At 43.4% G+C, this 23,271-nt stretch overlaps 1 protein-coding gene across 2 annotated transcripts in view; it reads right to left on the bottom strand.

Moving 5' to 3' along the window:
• LDB3 (LIM domain binding 3) overlaps nucleotides 1–19,712 on the bottom strand; it is a 122,697-nt gene extending 102,985 nt beyond the window's left edge. For both annotated transcript variants that reach the window (XM_063433610.1, XM_063433611.1), the window contains exon 1: nucleotides 19,613–19,712. The gene's annotated coding sequence lies outside the window, so the exon portion shown is untranslated. The remainder of the gene's footprint in view (nucleotides 1–19,612) is intronic.
• Nucleotides 19,713–23,271: the final 3,559 nt, after the last annotated feature.

Here is a 23,271-nt window from a genome sequence, read left to right as displayed (position 1 = left end):
CGAGGAAACATGCATTTAGTTTGCTGCTAGTTTTGAGTATGTCCTGGGTGTACAGTTATATGTCATTATTACCCAATCTAAAAGTACCACAACTGCAAGTAGGAGTAGCGAGGTTATATTGTACAGGTGACTGCATCCATCCCAATTGTCCTGCATTCAGAAAGACGGTCCCACTCTTACCATTTTGGTCTTTGGTATCCAACTTCTAGGGATGCCTGAAGCCAAATCCCCCAAAACAGCAGCATGAATGCATCAATGGACACGTTTGTGATCCGATAACTAGGCTGAGGGCCTGAATCCAATGTCAGAACTGTTCAGCAATGCTCTCTGTGCATGAACTCCTCTGAGTGGGACTAGAAAGCTTGGCTGTCAGACAGCCCAATGTCTATGCAGCTATTTAGTCCCCAGCTTGAGAAGAATAAATGATGCAAGTTGGGATGGTATAAGGTGCTCTTGGAATGGATCAGAAAGGATGCCAGAATGACACACAGCGTCAATACGTGTCTTGTGACAGTCCAGAATTTGGCTAGAAGCCATAACAGTCCATTCTCAGCACCTGCAACCAACAAAACAGTGCTAGGCCCCAAGGAGGACCTTCTCAGTAGTCAGGCTTTCAGCATGGTCCTAACGAATAATAGCATCTCTTTACCCCATTTCCAGAAGACGCCAGACAGAGGTCACATACTAGTCTATTTCACTGCTCACAAGGTTTATACACAATGTATATATAATGTTTAAACAATCGGGTGCAAAAATAAAATAGGGGTGTGGACCTGATTAGGAAGATAGAGTCATGGTAGCCAGTAGGGACTGGTCAGAAAATCTCCTAGAACTACAGAGGCACACTTGTTGAGTGCAATAGTGAGCAGGTGGTAGGTAGGTAAGGGAAAGGCATTCATACAATAAATACATTTTACAAAACCAACCACATAAAGCAGAATGTTTAAACAATTCTAAATCCCTCTGATAGGTAGTCATAGGATCTGGGGTCCGGGTTGCTGCTCATTACCGGTGATGAGGAATGAGTCACTAGCACACCCCACCCTACCTCTTACACTCTGTCATCTCAACTACACACCTTACAAAGCTTTAGAGGTGTGGAGTTAAATTGACTTTAGAATGTTCTTCCAAAATTAAAATGGCCCTATGGGCTAAATGTCACTCTCCTTTTATTTCATTAATTCAACCATTTTCTGTGTTTAAATCTTAGTGCATGTTTTATATAATTTAAACCTGAATACTTTTTTCTTTTCTTTTTTTCAGACTAGCAGCTCCTTCACTGCTAGCTTCCAATTACCATTTATAATCTCCACCATTGAGCATCCATTTAGCAAGTAGTAATTATTCTCTATAATAATTATAACATCTGTCTTGTCCCAGACAATATAATATATAGTATATCGTCACTATTTGCTGCACTTTCTCTACTTCAATATATCATTAACTGGCAACTGTATTTTGCCATCAGTACTAATTATAGTCCTAATCAAATTTGGAATGCCAATTATGAAAGAGCCACAGATACACATTGTACTTATTATTCTGATCTTTTCAGAATTATTACTGTATTAGTACTTTATACAATATACAATATGTATTCAAAATACTACAAAATGTAGTGAAAAATAAAATAAAAATAAATAAGGCAAAGACAGCAGATTTGGAGACATTCTTCAACTCAACTGTAGTCACAGCTTGGCTTTTTCAGTCTAAATTGAGGAATTTGGATGTCAACTTCATGGTTAGTGTTTAACTCTGTATATCACACCCTGACATATATGTATGTAATGTGCAAAATTCTATAAGTGTGAAAGCGTTTCTATGTGTCTGATACATGTATGTGCATGATGTATATGATGCATGTGCAGAGTATTTACTGTGTTTGTTTTATGTATATGTTGGTGGAATATAAGATTGCAGTATGTAAATAATTGAAAAATGTCAGTTTCATTCGTCCTATTTAATTTCCTTTAATTTAATGCCATTCTATATTTTATCATATTATTTTTCACCAATCTCTATTTCCTCTTTCTTTTACTTTGGTCTTTCCAGACTATCTCAATTTCTCTTTTACATAATCTCATATGCACTGCACACTACTGGGGGCTCTGTAATATCCCAGTACACACTGCACATTACTGGGGGCTCTGTAATATCCCAGTACACCCTGCACATTACTGGGGACTCTGTAATATCCCAGTACACGCTGCACATTACTGGGGGGGGGGGCTCTGTAATATCCCAGTACACACTGCACATTACTGGGGGCTCGGTAATATCCCAGTACACCGTGCACATTACTGGGGGTTCTGTAATATCCCAGTACACACTGCACATTACTGGGGGCTCTGTATTATCGCAGTAGATAATGCACATTACTGGGGGCTCTGTAATATCCCAGTACATACTGCACATTACTGGGGGCTCTGTAATATCCCAGTACACACTGCACATTACTGGGGGCTCTGTAATATCCCAGTACACACTGCTCATTACTGGGGGCTCTGTAATATCCCAGTACACACTGCACATTACTGGGGGGCTCTGTAATATCCCAGTACACCCTGCACATTACTGGGGGGCTCTGTAATATCCCAGTACACCCTGCACATTACTGGGGGCTCTGTAATATCCCAGTACACTCTGAACATTACTGGGGGGCTCTGTAATATCCCAGTACACTCTGAACATTACTGGGGGGCTCTGTAATATCCCAGTACACCCTGCACATTACTGGGGGCTCTGTAATGTCCCAGTACACACTGCACATTACTGGAGGCTCTATAATATCCCAGTACACACTGCACATTACTGGGGGCTCTGTAATATCCCAGTACACACTGCACATTACTGGGGGCTCTGTAATATCCCAGTACACACTGCTCATTACTGGGGGCTCTGTAATATCCCAGTACACTCTGAACATTACTGGGGGGCTCTGTAATATCCCAGTACACTCTGAACATTACTGGGGGGCTCTGTAATATCCCAGTACACCCTGCACATTACTGGGGGCTCTGTAATGTCCCAGTACACACTGCACATTACTGGAGGCTCTATAATATCCCAGTACACACTGCACATTACTGGGGGCTCTGTAATATCCCAGTACACACTGCACATTACTGGGGGCTCTGTAATATCCCAGTACACACTGCTCATTACTGGGGGCTCTGTAATATCCCAGTACACACTGCACATTACTGGGGGCTCTGTAATATCCCAGTACACTCTGAACATTACTGGGGGCTCTCTAATATCCCAGTACATACTGCACATTACTGGGGGCTCTGTAATATCCCAGTACACACTGCACATTACTGGGGGCTCTGTAATATCCCAGTACACACTGCTCATTACTGGGGGCTCTGTAATATCCCAGTACACACTGCACATTACTGGGGGCTCTGTAATATCCCAGTACACTCTGAACATTACTGGGGGCTCTGTAATATCCCAGTACACCCTGCACATTACTGGGGGCTCTGTAATATCCCAGTACACGCTGCACATTACTGGGGGGGGGGGGGCTCTGTAATATCCCAGTACACACTGCACATTACTGGGGGCTCGGTAATATCCCAGTACACCGTGCACATTACTGGGGGGCTCTGTAACATCCCAGTACACAATGCACATTACTGGGGGTTCTGTAATATCCCAGTACACACTGCACATTACTGGGGGGCACTGTAATATCCCAGAACACACTGCACACTACCAGGGGCTCTGTAATATCCCAGTATACCCTGCACATTACTGGGGGTTCTGTAATATCCCAGTACACACTGCACATTACTAGGGGCTCTGTAATATTCCAGTACACTCTGCACATTACTGGGGGCTCTGTAATATCCCAGTACACACCGCACATTACTGGGGGCTCTGTAATATCCCAGTACACACTGCACATTACTGGGGGCTCTGTAATATCCCAGTACACACTGCACATTACTGGGGGCTCTGTAATATCCCAGTACACACTGCACATTACTGGGGGCTCTGTAATATCCCAGTACACACTGCTCATTACTGGGGGCTCTGTAATATCCCAGTAAACACTGCACATTACTGGGGGTTCTGTAATATCCCAGTACACCCTGCACATTACTGGGAGCTCTGTAATATCCCAGTACACTCTGAACATTACTGGGGGGCTCTGTAATATCCCAGTACACCCTGCACATTACTGGGGGCTCTGTAATATCCCAGTACACACTGCACATTACTGGGGGCTCTGTAATATCCCAGTGCACACTGCACATTACTGGGGGCTCTGTAATATCCCAGTACACACCGCACATTACTGGGGGCTCTGTAATATCCCAGTACACACTGCACATTACTGGGGGCTCTGTAATATCCCAGTACACACTGCTCATTACTGGGGGCTCTGTAATATCCCAGTACACCCTGCACATTACTGGGGGCTCTGTAATATCCTAGCACATCCTGCACATTACTGGGGGCTCTGTAATATCCCAGCACACCCTGCACATTACTGGGGGCTCTGTAATATCCCAGTACACACGGCACATTACTGGGGGCTCTGTAATATCCCAGTACACTCTGAACATTACTGGGGGGCTCTGTAATATCCCAGTACACCCTGCACATTACTGGGGGCTCTGTAATATCCCAGTACACGCTGCACATTACTGGGGGGGCTCTGTAATATCCCAGTACACACTGCACATTACTGGGGGCTCGGTAATATCCCAGTACACCGTGCACATTACTGGGGGGCTCTGTAACATCCCAGTACACAATGCACATTACTGGGGGTTCTGTAATATCCCAGTACACACTGCACATTACTGGGGGGCACTGTAATATCCCAGAACACGCTGCACACTACCAGGGGCTCTGTAATATCCCAGTATACCCTGCACATTACTGGGGGTTCTGTAATATCCCAGTACACACTGCACATTACTGGGGGCTCTGTAATATCCCAGTACACTCTGCACATTACTGGGGGCTCTGTAATATCCCAGTACACACCACACATTACTGAGGGCTCTGTAATATCCCAGTACACACTGCACATTACTGGGGGCTCTGTAATATCCCAGTACACACTGCACATTACTGGGGGCTCTGTAATATCCCAGTACACACTGCTCATTACTGGGGGCTCTGTAATATCCCAGTACACCCTGCACATTACTAGGGGATCTGTAATATCCCAGCACACCCTGCAGTACACACTGCACATTACTGGGGGCTCTGTAATATCCCAGTACACGCTGCACATTACTGGGGGCTCTGTAATATCCCAGTACACACTGCACATTACTGGGGGCTCTGTAATATCCCAGTACACACTGCACATTACTGGGGGCTCTGTAATATCCCAGTACACACTGCACATTACTGGGGGCTCTGTAATATCCCAGTACACACTGCACATTACTGGGGGCTCTGTAATATCCCAGTACACACTGCTCATTACTGGGAGCTCTGTAATATCCCAGTACACACTGAACATTACTGGGGGCTCTGTAATATCCCAGTACACACTGCACATTACTGGGGGCTCTGTAAATCCCAGTACACACTGTACATTACTGGTGGCTCTGTAATATCCCAGAACATGCTACACACTACCAGGGGCTCTGTAATATCCCAGCATACACTGCACATTACTGGGGGGCACTGTAATATCCCAGTACACACCATTTTAATATGGTGCTGCCCTAGCCATGACAGATCTCGGGCACCCCCTAATTTAACCCCTTAAGGACACATGACATGTGTGACATGTCATGATTCCCTTTTATTCCAGAAGTTTGGTCCTTAAGGGGTTAAATGTACCCACCCCTTCCTGTTAACTTACACACATTTTGACTGACAGACACTCACGGCCCAGCACACACTCTCAGATACACTGACATACACACACATACACTGAGTTATTTGACACAATCTGACACACATACAATCATTTAGACACACGTTGACAGACGCATACAATCATTAAGATACACACATTCACTGAAACACACACACTCACACATATTCACTGACATACACATTAACTGACACACACACACATTTCCCCACACTCATTATTATTATTATTATTTATTTAAATTTAAATCCACCCAGCCTCCCTACATTTGGGATAGCTGGGTGGATTTTTCACCTGGGGTCCAGTGGGGCTGGGGAGCTCAGGGGAAAGTGCTCCCTCGCCGCCTGCCCGGAAACAACTGTCCGCCTGTCCCGGGGAGCCCAAAGGTGGCCAGCTCTTGGGCTCCCATAAAACGAGGCAAACAAGTCAAGTCTAGTACACACTGCACATTACTGGGGGCTCTGTAATATCCCAGTACACACTGCTCATTACTGGGAGCTCTGTAATATCCCAGTACACACTGCACATTACTGGGGGCTCTGTAATATCCCAGTACACACTGCACATTACTGGGGGCTCTGTAAATCCCAGTACACACTGTACATTACCGGTGGCTCTGTAATATCCCAGAACATGCTACACACTACCAGGGGCTCTGTAATATCCCAGCATACACTGCACATTACTGGGGGGCACTGTAATATCCCAGTACACAACATTTGCCTGATCATTTGGGGGTGGCATTTTTTGCACGTCATTACAAAATGTGAATATTTATTAAAATATTGAGCAGATGTGGTGTGGAAGTGTGTCTTGTGTAGGGTGGCTGTAAGTGTTGTAGCTGTGTGTCAGGAGTGTGGTGCAGATCTGTGTGTGTATAAAGCTTGCTGTGTGTAATATGTGTACAGCTTTAAGTGATGTGTGTAGCTGTGTGAGTGATAAGTTTGAGCGAGTTATGTGTGTGTCAATGTATGATGTGTAGAAAATACATGTGGGGATAGAGGCAGCAGTTGGGGTTAGGACTGTAGTTAAGGTTAGGGATAGAAGTTTGGGTTAGGGGCAGTAGTGGGACTTAGAGGCATTCGTGGGGGTAAGTAGTGGCAGTAGAGTGTTATAGGCATAAGTGTGTGATTAGGACCAGCAGTGAGGGGTTAGAAATAGGGGTTACAGACTGAAGTGGGGGCTAGGAACTGCAGGGAATAGGAACTGTAGTACAAAGTTAGGGGAAATGGGGGTTTAGGACTTGGGAGTTGGGGGCAATAGGGTGGTTAGGAACAATGGTTAGGGGCAATAGGGTGGTTATGAACTGTAGTAGGGAGTTAGGGACAGTAGTGGGGTGTTATGAGAATATAGTAGTGTGTAAATGCATAACATTTTCCTAACTTACCATGCAAAGACAACCCCTGATGTCTAGCCCTAGTCTGCAGCTTACCCAGAGTTCAATGTGTAGAAGAGGAGGAGCCAGCCTCAAGAGTAACAGGTCAGCAAGTATTGTTGGCCTATGGGAAAGCATTGGACTGGCTGAGAATATCAAGTATTATAATGTCATCCAAGGAGGCGGATTGGGGGCAACGCTGGCGGATTTGTGTGGTGCTGGAAATAAGATATGTTTATCACTGTTTAAGGGGGGCAAGACACCTAAATGATGGTTTTTAACGTTATATGGTCAGGAATACATGTTTTTGTTTCTGACCCTATAATGTTCCTTTAAATTCACTACTTAGAAGATGCACGCCACAATGTCTGCACAAGTACTACTGCTACTACTACCTCCTCTCCAAAAGTACAATGTGTTAGCACTACATAACTATTAAAATAATACTACAGACTTTTCACACAACATACTAGAAGTAAAGTAGTCATGGTGCTTGGATTCAGCGTGTTATTAATAAATGCTGCATGTACAGAGATAGTGTTCCTCCACCTCCAGCAGCTCAGAATTGGGTACCGGGCTGATAATGTTAATTCTGTGCATAAAAAGGTATCGGTGATCAGCACATACAGCATTGGTGGCATGGTTCCCAAGCTGCCAAAGTCCTCCCTCAGCCTGTCCTCCTGGACATCCTAGTCCATGCAGCAAGGGGGACTTCACTGGAAGAGGATTTGGCTGTAGGAAGTACTTGGCCGTGGTGCAGGATTGCAGGTAAGCTTATTCTTATTTATTTAATTTTTTTAACCGGGGAGGGGTGATGAATGATAGAAGGGGTTACATCAATGAAAAACTACAACTACCAGAAACTACAGCTTTCTGATCATAATGTTTTTTAGAATTCTTTTGAACCATGAGTTGAGAATTGCGGATATAACATTTCCATAATCTACATGACATGCGCACAGTCGATTATTCGGCAGGTGCGCTGTTAACCCCAACCCCCCAATAACTTACAGACACCGTATTTCTGTTGGAATATAAAAGTCCACAGCTTTATTTATATTTATAAACAAGTTAACAAATTGGGGTCATTGCCACAAATGTAAATATACCTCCACCCCCCACCGTACATAAATTACCCCCGGCAATGACCCCGCCCAATAACAATAAATAACATTATAAATAACAAATAACATATAACACATGGCCTACCAAAGAGGCCCCATATCCATAACTTTTTTAACTGTAGGGGTGTACCGAGACCCCCCTACACCACCTGGTTCGGAGCCACCGATGAGCTCGAACCCACAAACCATTTCACACTCCAGTCTAATCCAGCCTAACCAATTTATACTCCTCCTACCTTCCAATTACCCAAGCCCTATCCCGCCGCTGTGACCAAACGGGAACTCCAAAACAACAGGGAGGGTGGGAGGGACAATTACCAGGCAAGTGTCAGTTTAGTTAAAATGTCCCTTAGTCATAAAATGGCCGCTTAATATACTCCTATTGTCCAACCCCCATTTACCAATAACCACGCCCCTTTAACTGGTTACTCCCCTGCCTACTCCTGGCTCTGTCAAGGCCCACTCCCCTGACTGCGCTGTTCCATGGGCTTCATTTAGCAGGCTCATGGTGTAACTGATCATTTGTGTGAGCCATGAGCTCTCTGTTCTGTATGCTGAGATTGACCTTTTACTTAGAAAGTGAGCTAGAGACAGAATTAAGCCCCAAATATCTGTATTTCACTCTGTGTCCTGCGTCCACGTACTTTAACATCATTACATTACTCACATTACTAGATATATCACATCACTTATTCGTAGGATTGGTAGTCAAAACAGCATGGCTATAAAGCACTCCAGAGACCATTTACTAACAGTGGGTTCATTAACATTTCAGCAGAGATTATCTTTCAAGTCAATTTGTAATGCGAATGTGGCCTATAAATCAGGTCTCCAGTCACCGACGCTTGCAGTTTAGTATAAATACTCAATACCAATATATGTTCTGTAAGTCAGGTTTACCTAGTAAACAGGATTGTGTTGTCATTGGAATTGCTGCTGAATGTACAGCTTCTTGGTATATTTGTATGCACCATCTTTGAGGGGAATGAAAGTCTAGACATGCGCTCCATTTATGCACAAAGATGAGCCGGTCCATGAGAGAAAGATTTAAGCAGAATTAGCAGCTTGCCGTGATGCCTGGGTTGCACTTTCTGTCTTGGTTAGGGAATGCAATGGCTCCTCAGACATTAAATGTACCCTCAGGGCCGGCCTTAGGCATTTCGGCGCCCTGTGCGAAAAATCTTCACAGCGCCCCCCCTTCCCGACCCCCCCTCCCCCACTCCTTCCCCCTTCCCACACACACACGCAGACAGCCATACACACACACACACACTCAGGCAGTCATACACAGACAGCCACACACAAACACACACACACACACAAACACAGACATAGAATGTGACGGCAGATAAGAACCATTCGGCCCATCTAGTCTGCCCAGACAGTAACACATAGGCAGTCACACACACAAACACACACACACACACACACACACACAGGCAGACAGCCACACACACACACAAACACACACAGGCAGACAGCCACACACACAGGCTGGCAGTCACACACAGACAGCCACACACAAACACACAGAGGCAAACAGCCAAACACACAGAGGCAAACAGCCACACACACAGTCACACACACAGTCACACACACACACACACACACAGACAGTCACACACACAGACAAACAGTCAAACACACACTGGCAGAAAGCCACACACACACACACGCACGCACACGCAGTCACACACACACGCACACGCAGACAGTCACACACACAGTCACACACACACACAGGCAGACAGCCACACACACACAGTCAGACACACACACACACACACTCACTAACAGACACACACACACTCACAGGCAAACACACTAACAGAAACACACTAACAGAAACACACTAACAGACACACACACTAACAGTCACAGACACACACTGACACACACACTAACAGTCACAGACACACACTAACAGACACACACACTCACCCACATTAACACATTTTTTAAAATTTATTTAAACACCCCCCCCCCCAGCCTCCTTACCTTTGGGAATGCTGGGGGGGTCTCTTCCTCCCTGGTGGTCCAGTGGCTGCTGGACGAGCGGCACTGGCTGCCTGGCGGGCGGCTGGCGAGGGAGCACTTCCTCTGAGCTGTCTGCTCAGCTCCCTCGCGCGCCTCAGAGTGAGGCTGGGAGCCGGAATATGACGTCATATTCCGGCTCCCAGCCTCACTCTGCGGCACGCGAGGGAGCTGAGCAGACAGCTCAGAGGAAGTGCTCCCTCGCCAGCCGCCCACCAGCGCCGCCCGACCGCCCAGCATGTCTGTTAGCCGCAAGGCTAACAAGACATTTACCTTGGGCATTTGGGGGCGGCTTTTTTTGCCGCCCCCTGGAAAATGCCTTGTTAGCCTCGCGGCTAATACGCCCCTGCCGTGTGAGCTATGCGGCCGCAGGGCGCCCCCTGCTCCATGGCGCCCTGTGCGGCCGCACAGCTCGCACACCCCTAAGGCCGGCCCTGTGTACCCTCGCATGCATCCAGTCTTCAAATCCTCAAGGTAAGGTCCAGATGGTGCATAATTATTTTGGTGCGTCTGTGCCTAAAGCCTAGCATCCCTTGTTATTACCCTTCAGACCATTCCTTTACTCCTTGGCCTACCTTTATGAATAAAAATATATACTGCATTCCACGACCTTTGGATCTGATCTGACACCTGATAGCAGTTCCAGATTCCCCCGATTTTTTAGTTTGTTCGATTGTTTGTTCTCCACTTCCCCTCTCGATGTTAGCCTCCATGCTCCCATTCACTTGCTGGGAGCCTCTTCTCACTCCATGGCTTCCTTAGAGAATGTATAAAATAAAGTAATGGTCCAGGGACTCAAGTAGATAGCAAAACAGCTGCTGTATGTGAGCAAACACAGAGCAACGTTTTGACCTGATAAAGACCCGGTCAGGTTGAAACGTTGCTCTGCTCTTTGTTCGCTCCAATAAAGCTGCTGTTTTGCTATCTACTTGAGTCCCTGGACCATTACTTTATTTCATACATTTGATGTGGGGTCTAGCCTGCCATGGATCCGGTGCACCTTGGTAGCCTGGTGAGTGCGGTCTCCTTCAATTTACTCCTTAGAGAGTGTGTCACAAGGTTCTCCTCCTTTTCAATATCCAGATTCCAGCTCCACAACACATAAAACCTGACATCTCATAACGTGTGTGCCAGGTATTCCTACACAAAGGTAAGAATTATTATTAAAAGACAAAAGAAAATGTGACGGAAAAAGAAAAGTCAGACTCTAAGAGAATCATAGAATCTGCAATGTGATGAGTTAAACCAGGTCAAGGATACCAGACTGTGAACACAAGGACAAGACAAGTTGTTCCAGAAAATCACAAAATACAGAGGAACGTGCTGTCAGCTTTAGAAGCAACCTTAAATAGGAACAAAGTAGAATCAAATGGGAGTTTAAAAAGGGAAACTGTATTTGTCACTGTCAGCATCTCCAGAATGTATGTACGAATTGAGAACGAACACACACTATCGCAGGTGATGCGAATGCTGAATAGAATAAAATGGAGTGATATTGTAACATTTAGTGTAAGAATTGATGCAAAGAATGGCACTAGTAGTATAGATAGTGCAAGAATGATTGATGAGTCCGGGATCCCTGATAAACTCGGGAAAACAGATCCCACTGTCGGAATTGTCCAGAACAGTGCTTGACTCCCAGATCCTTAGCAGGTAATGTTACAGATGTAAAGAAGCTAAAGTTATTTATAGTCATAAGACATAAGACTTTTGGATTCTTGCCGAGAAAGATTTTTTTCTTTTTTTAAAGATTGGAAAATTGTAATCTATGGAAACAGTCGCTCCACTGAGTTGGCAATGCTCAGTGAAGCTGTTATTTTTAGAATAATAAGCATGATCACTATGAGATTCGGAAGCCACTATGTCAGCGCCATGTCAAAGCTCCAGACTCCACGATCACCGTGTAAGACAACTGCCGTACCAAACAGTGCCAAGGGTTTGCCAAGCTTTGGAAAATGATGGACTCCCAAAAAAGGATTGTTAGAAAATATCTTCAAAGTCTGAGAAAAATTCTTAAAGGGACGCTATAGTCACCCAGACCACTTCAGCTCAATGAAGTGGTGTGGGTGCCAGGTCCCCCAGGTTTTAACCCCTCAGATGTAAACATAGCAGTAGTAGCAGACATTAGTAATAGTAGCAGACATTAAGGGTAACTAGAACTCTTTAGAAGCAGAATCATCGTTGGCTCCCCAAATTAAAGCGGCAATAAATATGTAATTTGTAGGAATTACAGAAAAAAAATCATCAAATCAATTTTTGACTTTCATTTTATTGTGTAATTAATAAATTAAGTTTAAACATCTCTAAAACAAAACTATTTTTTTTTATCCATCAACACACAATTAACAATAACTCAGTATGTATAATGTTTCAAGCAGTAATACTGCACACATATACATTTACCACCACAACCACTTCAAATCACTGGAGTGATCAGGGACGCCCCATTCACAAAACTGACTTGAAAAAAGTATGTTTCTTTACATGCCAGTGACCCGGGAGTTACGCTGACGCTCTCAGCCAATCAGTGACTCCCGGCTACTGGCTTATAAAGAAACATACTTTTTTCAAGTCAGTTTTGTGAATGGGGCGTCCCTGATCACTCCAGTGATCTGTCACTGATTGGCCGGGAGCGTCAGCGTAACTCCAAACCTATAGGGGCATGATCTATACACCAAAACTGGTTCATGAAGCTAAATTTGTTTTGGTGACTATAGTGTCCCTTTAACAAGACCAGACAGACTATGAGATTTCAACGTGGACTCATTATTCAGACATGAGTGGATAAAACTACCCATGATGTAAAAAAAAATAAACCACCATCTATATATTCCTATACACTATAGTTTTGAACTACCTATTAGGATCCCCATCCCCACTCAGAGTGGAGAAATAAGATTTTATACTAACCTAATCTCCCTCATCATGCTGATCTTGCTGCAGCTGGCCCTACCTTAATTTCCAAAAGGAAAGCACGGAGTAGTTATTGCGCATGTGCAGCAAAAAAAAACTGTGCTGCGCCAATCAGCATCTCCTCATAGAGCAATGCATCTCTTCTTCCCGAAAAAAGCAGCATTTACGTTGCTTAACCTGCAGGCTATAGACACTGGAACACCTACACTAAGCTATAGTGTTTATGGCTTATGTTTATGGTGGTTATGGTGTCCATTTAAGAGAAATGAAGGTGGTCCAATCTTGTGACTGTCAAGCTTGTCATAGCAACAAAAACAGTCTTGATGTTATGTGGGGCAGCTGGCCAGAGTGGCCACTTGAAAACTTACCAACCATGCGTAACTGGTATGGCTAAATAATATTCTTAAAGCATTGTCACCAGTGCATGCGCAGTGCGCACACACACACACACACATCAATAATATGGAATGCACTGGGTGCCTTAATGAAAAAGATATACTTATATATAAACAAAAAACATTGTAAACGGCAATAACAAAATAATTCTGTCCATACATTTACCTGTTATTTAAATTCCACAACACAGAGATTAGATATCTTCCACTTTAAAGTACATTCCTATCATTTTTTTTAAGGCCAAGTACACAATGCACACGGCACTGCATGATTTGTTAAATGACTACTCAAGAGCTTACATTCACATCCTGCCATCCATACATTACTTTCGATACTATGAAGAGAAGGGAGCTGGACAAAAGGCGAACAGGGAGCATATGCAATGAGAAAAAGCATATTAGCAGGAGTAATATTAACTCTTTTAGTGCCATGAGACTGTGTGTGCCACTCTCTGAAATGCGAGTTAATGAATAAAAATAGCATTTTTATATTTTTCTAAAAACCTGTATATTTTGTACTAAACCAACTATCTATCCCATTTTACATAGGAATGGATCAATTTGTGAGGTCAAGGTATGAAGTAATTACACAATTATCATCATTGACAATGTGTATACCCATAAAAAGTGAGTACACATGCCAGGACCAGGATGCTTATATGCTAAATGATAATTAAAGGAACACTATAGGGTCAAGAAAACAAACATGTATTCCTGTTAAAAACTCCATCTAGCTCCCCCTGGGCCCCTCATGCCTCCCTAAATATAGCAAAATCTTACTGTATTTAAGCATGAAGCTGTAGATATGCATGCTGTATGCCTAAAAAAAAAAAAAAAACAAGCAGTCTGCTGACATCATCAGAAGTGGTAGCCTGATCCCCAATCACAATGCTTCCCCATAGGATTGGCTGAGACTGACAAGGAGGCAGATCAGGGGCAGAGCCAGCATGATTCAAACACAGCCCTGGCCAATCAGCATCTCCTCATAGAGATGAATTGAATCAATGAATCTCTATGAGGAAAGTTCAGTGTCTGCCTGCAGAGGGAGGAGACACTGAATGTTTTGATGCATTTTAGGCAGCCATGACCCAGGAAGGATCTCTAACAGACTCTGAAAAGACAGTGTTTACAGCAAAAAGCCTGAAGGTAATGATTCTACTCACCAGAACAAATTCAATAAGCTGCAGTTTTTCTGGTGACTATAGTGTCCCTTTAAATATAGTAAAATCTTACTTTTATTCCAGGCTGCTGCTGGCTCTGCCCGATATGCCTGATTGGTTGACATCATTAGATGTGTTGATCTAAGTCAATCAAATTGCTTTTCCACAGGAAAGCTGGACAAGGAGGCAGATCAGGGGCAGAGACAGCACAAGTCAAACACAGCCCTGGCCAATCAGCATCTTCTCACACTGTGCAGCACTGCCCCAAGAATCACCTCTAGTAGCCATTTGAAGAGTGGCCAATGGACACCTAGGTTGTAATGTAAACACTGCCTTTTCTCTGAAAAAAATGTGTTTACTGCAAAAAGCCTGAAGGTGATGATTCTAGTCACCATAACAAATACAATAAGCTGTAGTTGTTCTGGTGACTATAGTGACCTTAAAGTGGTTGTGTGTTTGCTGAAATACCATGTAATTCATTTGTAGTGCAGAATAAGTGTATTTTTACATGATCAGATTTTGCCACAGTCCCCCCAACACTGTGTGACAGAGCCACTTTCCCAGGTGATCAAGAGGACTTTGGGTCACACTACAAACGTGTTACTTGATACGACTGACTACTTTATTAATAGGAATGTTTAGATGCGAAACCCAGAACGGTTGATTTACTAAACAACAAGTTGCAATGTGAACTTGAAAAAGGCAGGCTTCCATAAAAATATTCCAGAACTGTATTGAACAAAATGAATGAAAAGAGAGTGTACGTCTAAGGGAAACTTTAGTCATAGGGTGAAAATACGATACGTCACATCCGGTGAGGTGCCATAAAGCATCCAGACTAAATTGGTTAGAAAAAGTAGAAAAATATATATAAAAGAAAATAAATACACTCAATTGAAAATTAACATCTATTTAGAAAATACCCGAATTGCTCAAAGTGCTCCTGTACATAACCTGTAGTTTGTCTCTGCAGGTATGCGGTAGATAGACAAAATATACTTAATATGGCCACTAGAAGGTGTGAAGAAGACTACTCATCTTAAAGTCAGGTTCTGTTCATCTTAGCTAGGTGGCTAAACAGTTGTCAGTACCGAAAAAAGTTGTCCATCCACAATTTTTGCAATAGCCACCCAGCTAAGACGGTCTGAACCTGAATTTAAGATGAGTAGTCTTCTTCACACCTTCTAGTGGCCATTTAAGTATATTTTGTCTATCTACCACATACCTGCAGAGACACACTATACGTTATGTACAGGAGCACTTCCAGCAAGTTGTATGTTTTCTAAATCGATGGTTTTTTTTCAATACAATTTATTTATTTTCTTTTATATATATTTTTCAATTTAGTCTGGATGCTTTATGGCCCCTCACGAGATGTGACGTATTGTATTTGATTCGGCTGTACATCCAGATTTTCCATTTAATTCGACTGTGCCGAATCGCAAGGTATCTGGGGCTATTCATGCAGACCACCAAATACAACTGTGGCTGTTTATCTATGCTCCTATTCTCTCGTGCTCTTGTATTTGATTTTAATCAGATTTTATGTTTATATGTATAGATTTTTTAATAATTATAAATATATTTACTTATTCCTCATCACAGCTTTGTCCCTCCTGAATCTCCTGTGGGGACCTAACTATTTCAACATTTAATATCTATCACTGAGCGTTGCATACAGAGCCGAGGGTGGGCTCTTCAGTCTGTACAATATTTCATTATTATTTTTATATATATGTTTTTTAGTCTACAGGTTGCATAATCTCTTTTCACATGTATTTATGTATATTTGAGTTTGACGTTATTCACTCCTATGATCAGTATAACATTTTTACACTGTTTAGTACACCCTTTACTTTCGTTTTGTATTCATCGCATTGATTGGTTGTACCTGTGGGTGCGCATTCAGCTAGTGACGGAAGAAGAGGGAGGAGAGTCCCAGCGTCAAGGGAGCCCGGCGCTGGAAAAAAGGTAAGGGATTAACCCCTTCCTCCCCCTTCAGCGCCACGGGAGTGGGACCCTGAGGTTGGGGGGCACCCTCAGGGCACTCTAGTGCCAGGAAAACGAGTATGTTTTACTGGCACTATAGTGGTCCTTTAAGCTTTAGATTATCCATTGCAAAGCATTAAGACATTTTATTTTTTACTTATCTAACCAAGCAAGGTATGAAGATCTACCACTGCAGATCTATTATCTGGATTTATAGACCAAAACTACTGATCATATCTCCAGCTAAAAATGTAAATGGATGATAGTTACTTACTTTAGTTAATACAGCGAACTATCTGAACATATCAAAGCTTGCTGCTTTTAAAGTCACACAGAGTTGAGCCGAGTATTGCCTTGCAGTACTGTAAGGAGCAGGTGCTGCTATAATTAATCATACAGGGCAACCACTGCCCCCACACATTGAAAAGGAAGTCAGCCCAGCGCATACCACGGTCTGTTCCCTCTAGTGCTGTCCTGAGCAGCTGACGAGACACTCACGCTGGTAATGTGAACGCAAACCCCAGCTAGTCTGAAACATGTGTATATTTTCCCGCAATGTAACTAGGGACATGGCCTTTAAAAATAGGTTTTAGTGGACGTTTATGAGGGCCGGTGGGCCAGTTCTAGTAGGGTAATCCTATAACCAGGACGGTACGTCTTAAATTAGCTTTGTGATGTATTCTTGTATCAATGCAGAGCTGTGAAAACTGGGCTCTCACTATCAACTGGCCCATCACGGGATGCACTAAACCGACAGCTGTAGAAATTCGACCTGTCTTACATCAAAAAAAGCCAATATTGAACATTTGATAATTCAGGGAATTTGACTTACTCGGACCATAATTTGCAATCCACGTGTCCGTTCTCCAGAATTCCTGGGTTAATAGATAACCTCAAATTGTAGCAAATTAAAATCCGAATGGTAAAATCAAACTCTGACTATATCTGAGTTACCATTTGGATTTCAGTTAGCTAGGATTTAAAGTTTAATAATTCTCCGTGTGTGCTGCATTATTATAAAACGCAAATCTCTTGATTTGATCTCTAGATTTACAAATCTCTTGTTTGTATAAATCAGCTTATTAGGGATATTTTTGTTCCTATTCAAACAACAATCTCGTATTAAGCTATACAGTTCAGCTACCCCCATTATAGCAGATCCTGTTCTTTATTTAGGTAATACCGCAGGTTTATGGTCACTGTTGGAAGCCACAAATCGTAGAAAACAGAATATAACTATTTAACGTTTGGCGGGAGGTCTTTTGCACCCCTCTCTCAAATTGTTCTAAACGCACTATAAATATCTTATTAAACAGGACAATTATTGTTAGAGCTATGTAAATAAATATAACGTACTGATCGGAGACATAAATTTAAATAGAAACAGACCCTCTCGTTTAACCCGTTCAAGACCATGGTCCAGGTATATCATTGGGGTTAAAGTCCAGAATTAACATGGTGACTGTATCACACAGTATGTGTATAGGAATACCTTAGTGCTATCTTTTGTTTCTTTGAAGCTGTGTACATGAATACTTTACCTCTACCCTAGCGTCTCACACCTTGTTTGTTTATGCTGATCTCATGAATCAAATAGATATGTATCCAGTTTATTCCACTTTGTATGATACAATATCCTCTGTTCTCTCCTGGATACAAGATGGCCGTCTATACTAAACAGTGCATCGAAAAGTGAAGTAGGGCCAAAATAGTTTCGTTTTTGCATTTTGGTTTTCAATGCACAACAATTAACTGCTTAGCAAATAATACCCAACTTGTGTAGAATTTACAAGGAAATCTAAGATTTTAGACCAAAACAGCCATTCTGAGCAAATGCGGAGTTGGAGAATTAGCATTTTTTAGGTTTGATAATTACACATCTCTAGGGAATTCTCTACAGTTTTCTGGTGCAATGATTAAATATTAAGGAAACGTAAACCTTATACTGCCATCTATGACAAATTCCAAATAACATTTTTCTAAATGAGAAATTAAGCAAAAAAAAATCTAACTCATTTACATTTCATATCCACCTGTTATTGTAATAAAGTTTGCAATTATAGTTTTATATTTTTGAGTTTATTGTGCCGATAGCCATAACACCAGCATAAACAGTTCACAGTTCAAAACAGACATCTGTTACAAATATATTTGCTACTTTTATTTGCAAACTCAGGACTATCATGCTGACTCCGGGACAGTCTGGTGGTATGCTTACGTACGTAACAACCTTCTATATTTAACTTTTTGCTTTGCGCAAAACTGCATTTTCACACTAAATTGGAATATCTAAATGTATACATTCATAGTATTAAACGCATAGATCCACAGATCTCCATACTAGTTACAGGTTACGTTTCACAATCTAATTATGCCATGGTTTGGTAATAGGAGTGCAGCAGGAGAGAATTGATCGGGCTAGTAGCCCAGTGGCTACCAAGCCATGAATCATGCAGCTAGAGCTGGTAGTTTGTAGAAAAGTGCTGAATTGAGGACAGTGACAGCCTGCTCAGAGTGCTTTATAGGAACAGCTGATCCATGTGATTACTGAACAAATGGGCTGCTGTAAAGCCCAGCTGGCACAGCTAATATCCTAGCAGGCACAGGCAGGGCTCAGACAGCATGGCACTGTCACACACTGCTTACAGGGGTGAGAGATGGGCTAGGAGCTGGGAAACATGCAAAGAGTTAGACAGAGACCTGGCCTGCTGATAGGGAGAGCTAGCAGTTAGTACTGGCACACATGGCAAAGCAGTTAGTGTTTCTACCTGGGAGCTCTTCTGCAGATCCCCTCTGGTGCTCTTCTAGTTCAACAGTTGCTCCATAAGCACATTTATCTGATCCCTGCATCCCCGTGACGTCACTCCCATGGAGAGGGAATGAGAAGGAGGGGGGTTCTTAAGGTGGACTTTTACAGTTGCAGTTCTCTGCTACATAGTATCAATCGAACACTCTCATAGAGGGTCCCAGTCAGGGCCAGATTTAGAGGAAAAGAGGCCCTAGGCTATTCCACTTATGGGGCCCTTTCACCTCCCATTTTTAAGTTTGTAAATTACATGAGAGACAATAAAATACATCATTACTGTGATATATATCAATATGTTAAATGAAACATGTTGTGATTGGTACTAACCTTTATAAAAAATGTGGCACGGATAATAAATTTAAATAAAAGGCGAGATGAGGAGAGGGGGGGGATTGTGAGAGGGAGAGGGGTGATGAGGAGAGGGGGGTGACTAAAAAAATTACCTTAAATCCCTGGTGGTCCAGTGGGGTCCCGTGGCCCTCATTTCTGGTCTGCAGCTCCGCAGAGCTGCAGACCATGGATCTCGCGAGACCCAATCAGAGCGTTGCCGTGGTAACCCGCAGCAACGCTCTGATTGGGCAGTGCACGCAAGATCCATGGTCTGCAGCTCTGCACATTGCGGAGCTGCAGACCGCCAGTCTCGGCGATCGCGGCAGGAGGAGCATTGCAGTCTGCCCCGGGCACCCACCTAGTAAGTGGCAGCCTGGGCGGACCGCCCCCCCGCCCCTCCCCCCTTTGTGCGCCCTGGTCATATCATATGCGTAGAATTTCTCCTTATTTTCGGTTCAGTGTTTTAGTGTTCATTTTTTTTAGAATAGTGTAATTTTAATTTTGCTAACAATTTGAATGTTGATCTTGAGGCCCTAGGCTGAAGCCTAGTTAGCCTATAGGAAAATCCGGCCCTGGTCCCAGTACAGTAAATGGCTACAATGACTGGTATCAGAGGGCAGCAGTTTGCAGAAAATAACTGAAAGTGGTATTTAACCCCTTCATGGCCTTCATGTTTTTTAACCTTCTGTAAAAGAGCAGTTTTGGAATTTCTGCAATGCCTTCATTCGTCCATAAGAATTAGTAATAATCTAATTACGTGGACGCAGTCTTTTTGGGACGTTACAGACTAATAGGTCATATAGGTCCATTGCAGTTTTGCGGAGTTGGCTAACCGCTTGCCTTTTAGGAGGAAGTCATTTTACACCGCCCCGGCAGAAATCGGCTGCAAACGTTGACAAAGAGTTTCTGGTGGCAGCTATCATCCACATGCTAACTCATTATTTCAGAGTCGCGCATTGATCACACTCACGCTAGGAAAATAGATCCACTGGCTGAGCTCAGTTACGCCAAGAAACATCATGTATCCTTAAACTGACTTCTGAGTGAAACTGATTTTTACAGCACTGCACCAATTTACACCACTTATTGGGTTGATATAATTGTCTGGCAAATTGGAAAAAGCGAGAAAACTAATAATATTAAAGACGTAAGGAAGGGAAAATGTAACCTTACAAATCAATAATACATGAATGACATGACTTTGCCAGGAGTTAAGCTTTTAGTTCTGAGATGCTACAACTGTGTAATAAAGCCCAAACCACTAAGTTATGTCACTGACTAAATATACTAATACTGCACAGAGCTGAAAATAAGAGAACCTCCCATACTGACTGTAGCACTAATACAGCAGTATAACTCAAAGATGATACGTTGCAGTTGGGGAACGCAGTTTTATGCAAGATCTCCAACTGGAGTCAGCAACTTTGAAAACATATGATATTGTATTTAAAGGAACACTATAGGGTCAAGAATGCAAACGCTCCCGATGCGCCTCCTTTTCCGACATTAGAATTGAAGAACTTAATCAGAATGCTGTCTCTGCCAATCGTGCAGGGCGGAGCAGGGGGCAAAGCCAAACACCGTCCTGGCCAATCAGCATCTCCACGTAGAGATGCATTGAATCAAAGCATCTCTATGGGTAAAGTCTGCTTTATGTCAATGTTTCACACGGTGCACAAAGCACCACTAGTGGCCGTCTGAGGAGTGATTCTAGGGTGTAATGTAAACACTTTCATTACAGCAAACTGCCTGCAGGGACAGGCTGCAGACACCACAATAACGACATTAACCCGTTAGTGACCAGATCGTTTTTCAATTTTCTTACCGTTAAGGACCAGGGCTCTTTTTACATTTCTGCATATTATATACTTTTATTCTCATCATTAAATTGTCTTTCTAAAGATACCATTATTTTCATCATATCATATAATTTACTATAAAAAAAATATATAAATTGATGAAAAAATTTAAAAAAACACACCTTTTCCAACTTTGACCCCCAAAATCTGTTATGCACCTACAACTGCCAAAAAACACCTGTGCTAAATAGTTTCTAAATTTTGTCCTCAGCTTAGAAATGCCCAATGTTCACATGTTCTTAGCTTTTTTTGGAAAGTTATAGGGGCTATAAGTTACATTGTAACACTGATATCTGTCAGGAATCCCCGAATTACCCTTCACATATATATATATATATATATTTAAAAAAAAAAGACAACCTAAGGTATTAAACTTGGGGTATTTTGACTCTTTTCATGCAACCATTTTACCACCAATCTATGCCAAATTTAAAAAACAATAGAATAATTGGTCATTTTTTTTGACACACATAGCAATTTAAGAATACATGTACGGAGAACTTTAAGGGTTACTGCCAAAGAACACCCCAATATGTGTTCAGCAACATCTCTCTGAGTACAGTGATGCCCCCATGTATAGGTGTTCCAGGTTCTCTGGGGGCTAAAATACCTTATTTGGAGGGTGCGCATTCCAGTTTTCCAACTTGGAATTTTATCAGCTGGTCATCATGCACCCATGTGTTGCGGCTCCCGGTCTGCCGCATGGCGCAGCCGTGCCCGTCCGGCACGACCTCGCCGAGATTGCGAGCTTACCTGCTTGTCGGCGAGCCGGGAACCGCTGCTCCGCGTCTTCTGGGCGTTGCGCCCAGATCAAAGATGGCGCTGACCACGTGGTCGCGCAGATCACAAGCTCCGCCCCTCAAATTTAAGCAGACATCCGCGTGACGTCACGACGTCGACGCACATGCAAGTTCTGGGGTCAGAGGTCACCCTCTGACCAATCAGAGCCCAGAGAGAGATATTTAAATCCCTAATTCACTCCAGCTCCTTGCCCTGTCGTGGTCTCCTGTTCTTGGTTCCCGAGACTGCGTTTATCTTTGTTAATCTGACTTCCTGGTATCCTGATCTTGGCTTTTCCCTGGTTATTCCGAATTCTGGTTCCCCTGACTTGGCTTGTTTATACGGTATCATAGGCGTGCGCACGGGGTGTGCCGGGTGTGCCTGGGCACACCCTAATCCCCGCGGCACGCCTGTGAGTCCTGCAGGAACGCTGTTCCTGCAGGTACTCTGCCGCCCCCAAATGCTTTCCTCCTCCTCCCCCCGTCATGGGGGGGAGCAAGAGGTGATGGACACCTGGACACCCGGACACCCCCCCCCCCCTCCGGTCGGGCGTCTCTCTCCATACAACAAGCGGCGAGGGAGCTGTGTGCTCTCTGCTCCCTCTCGCCGCGCGCCGTTTGCTGATAATGGGAGCCGGAATATGACGTCATAT

This window comes from Pelobates fuscus, chromosome 10, assembly GCF_036172605.1.
Source record: "Pelobates fuscus isolate aPelFus1 chromosome 10, aPelFus1.pri, whole genome shotgun sequence".
In the NCBI taxonomy this organism is placed as follows: domain Eukaryota; kingdom Metazoa; phylum Chordata; class Amphibia; order Anura; family Pelobatidae; genus Pelobates; species Pelobates fuscus.
Note: the sequence above shows the minus strand (reverse complement) of the source record. Positions and strands in the feature narration are given on the sequence as shown.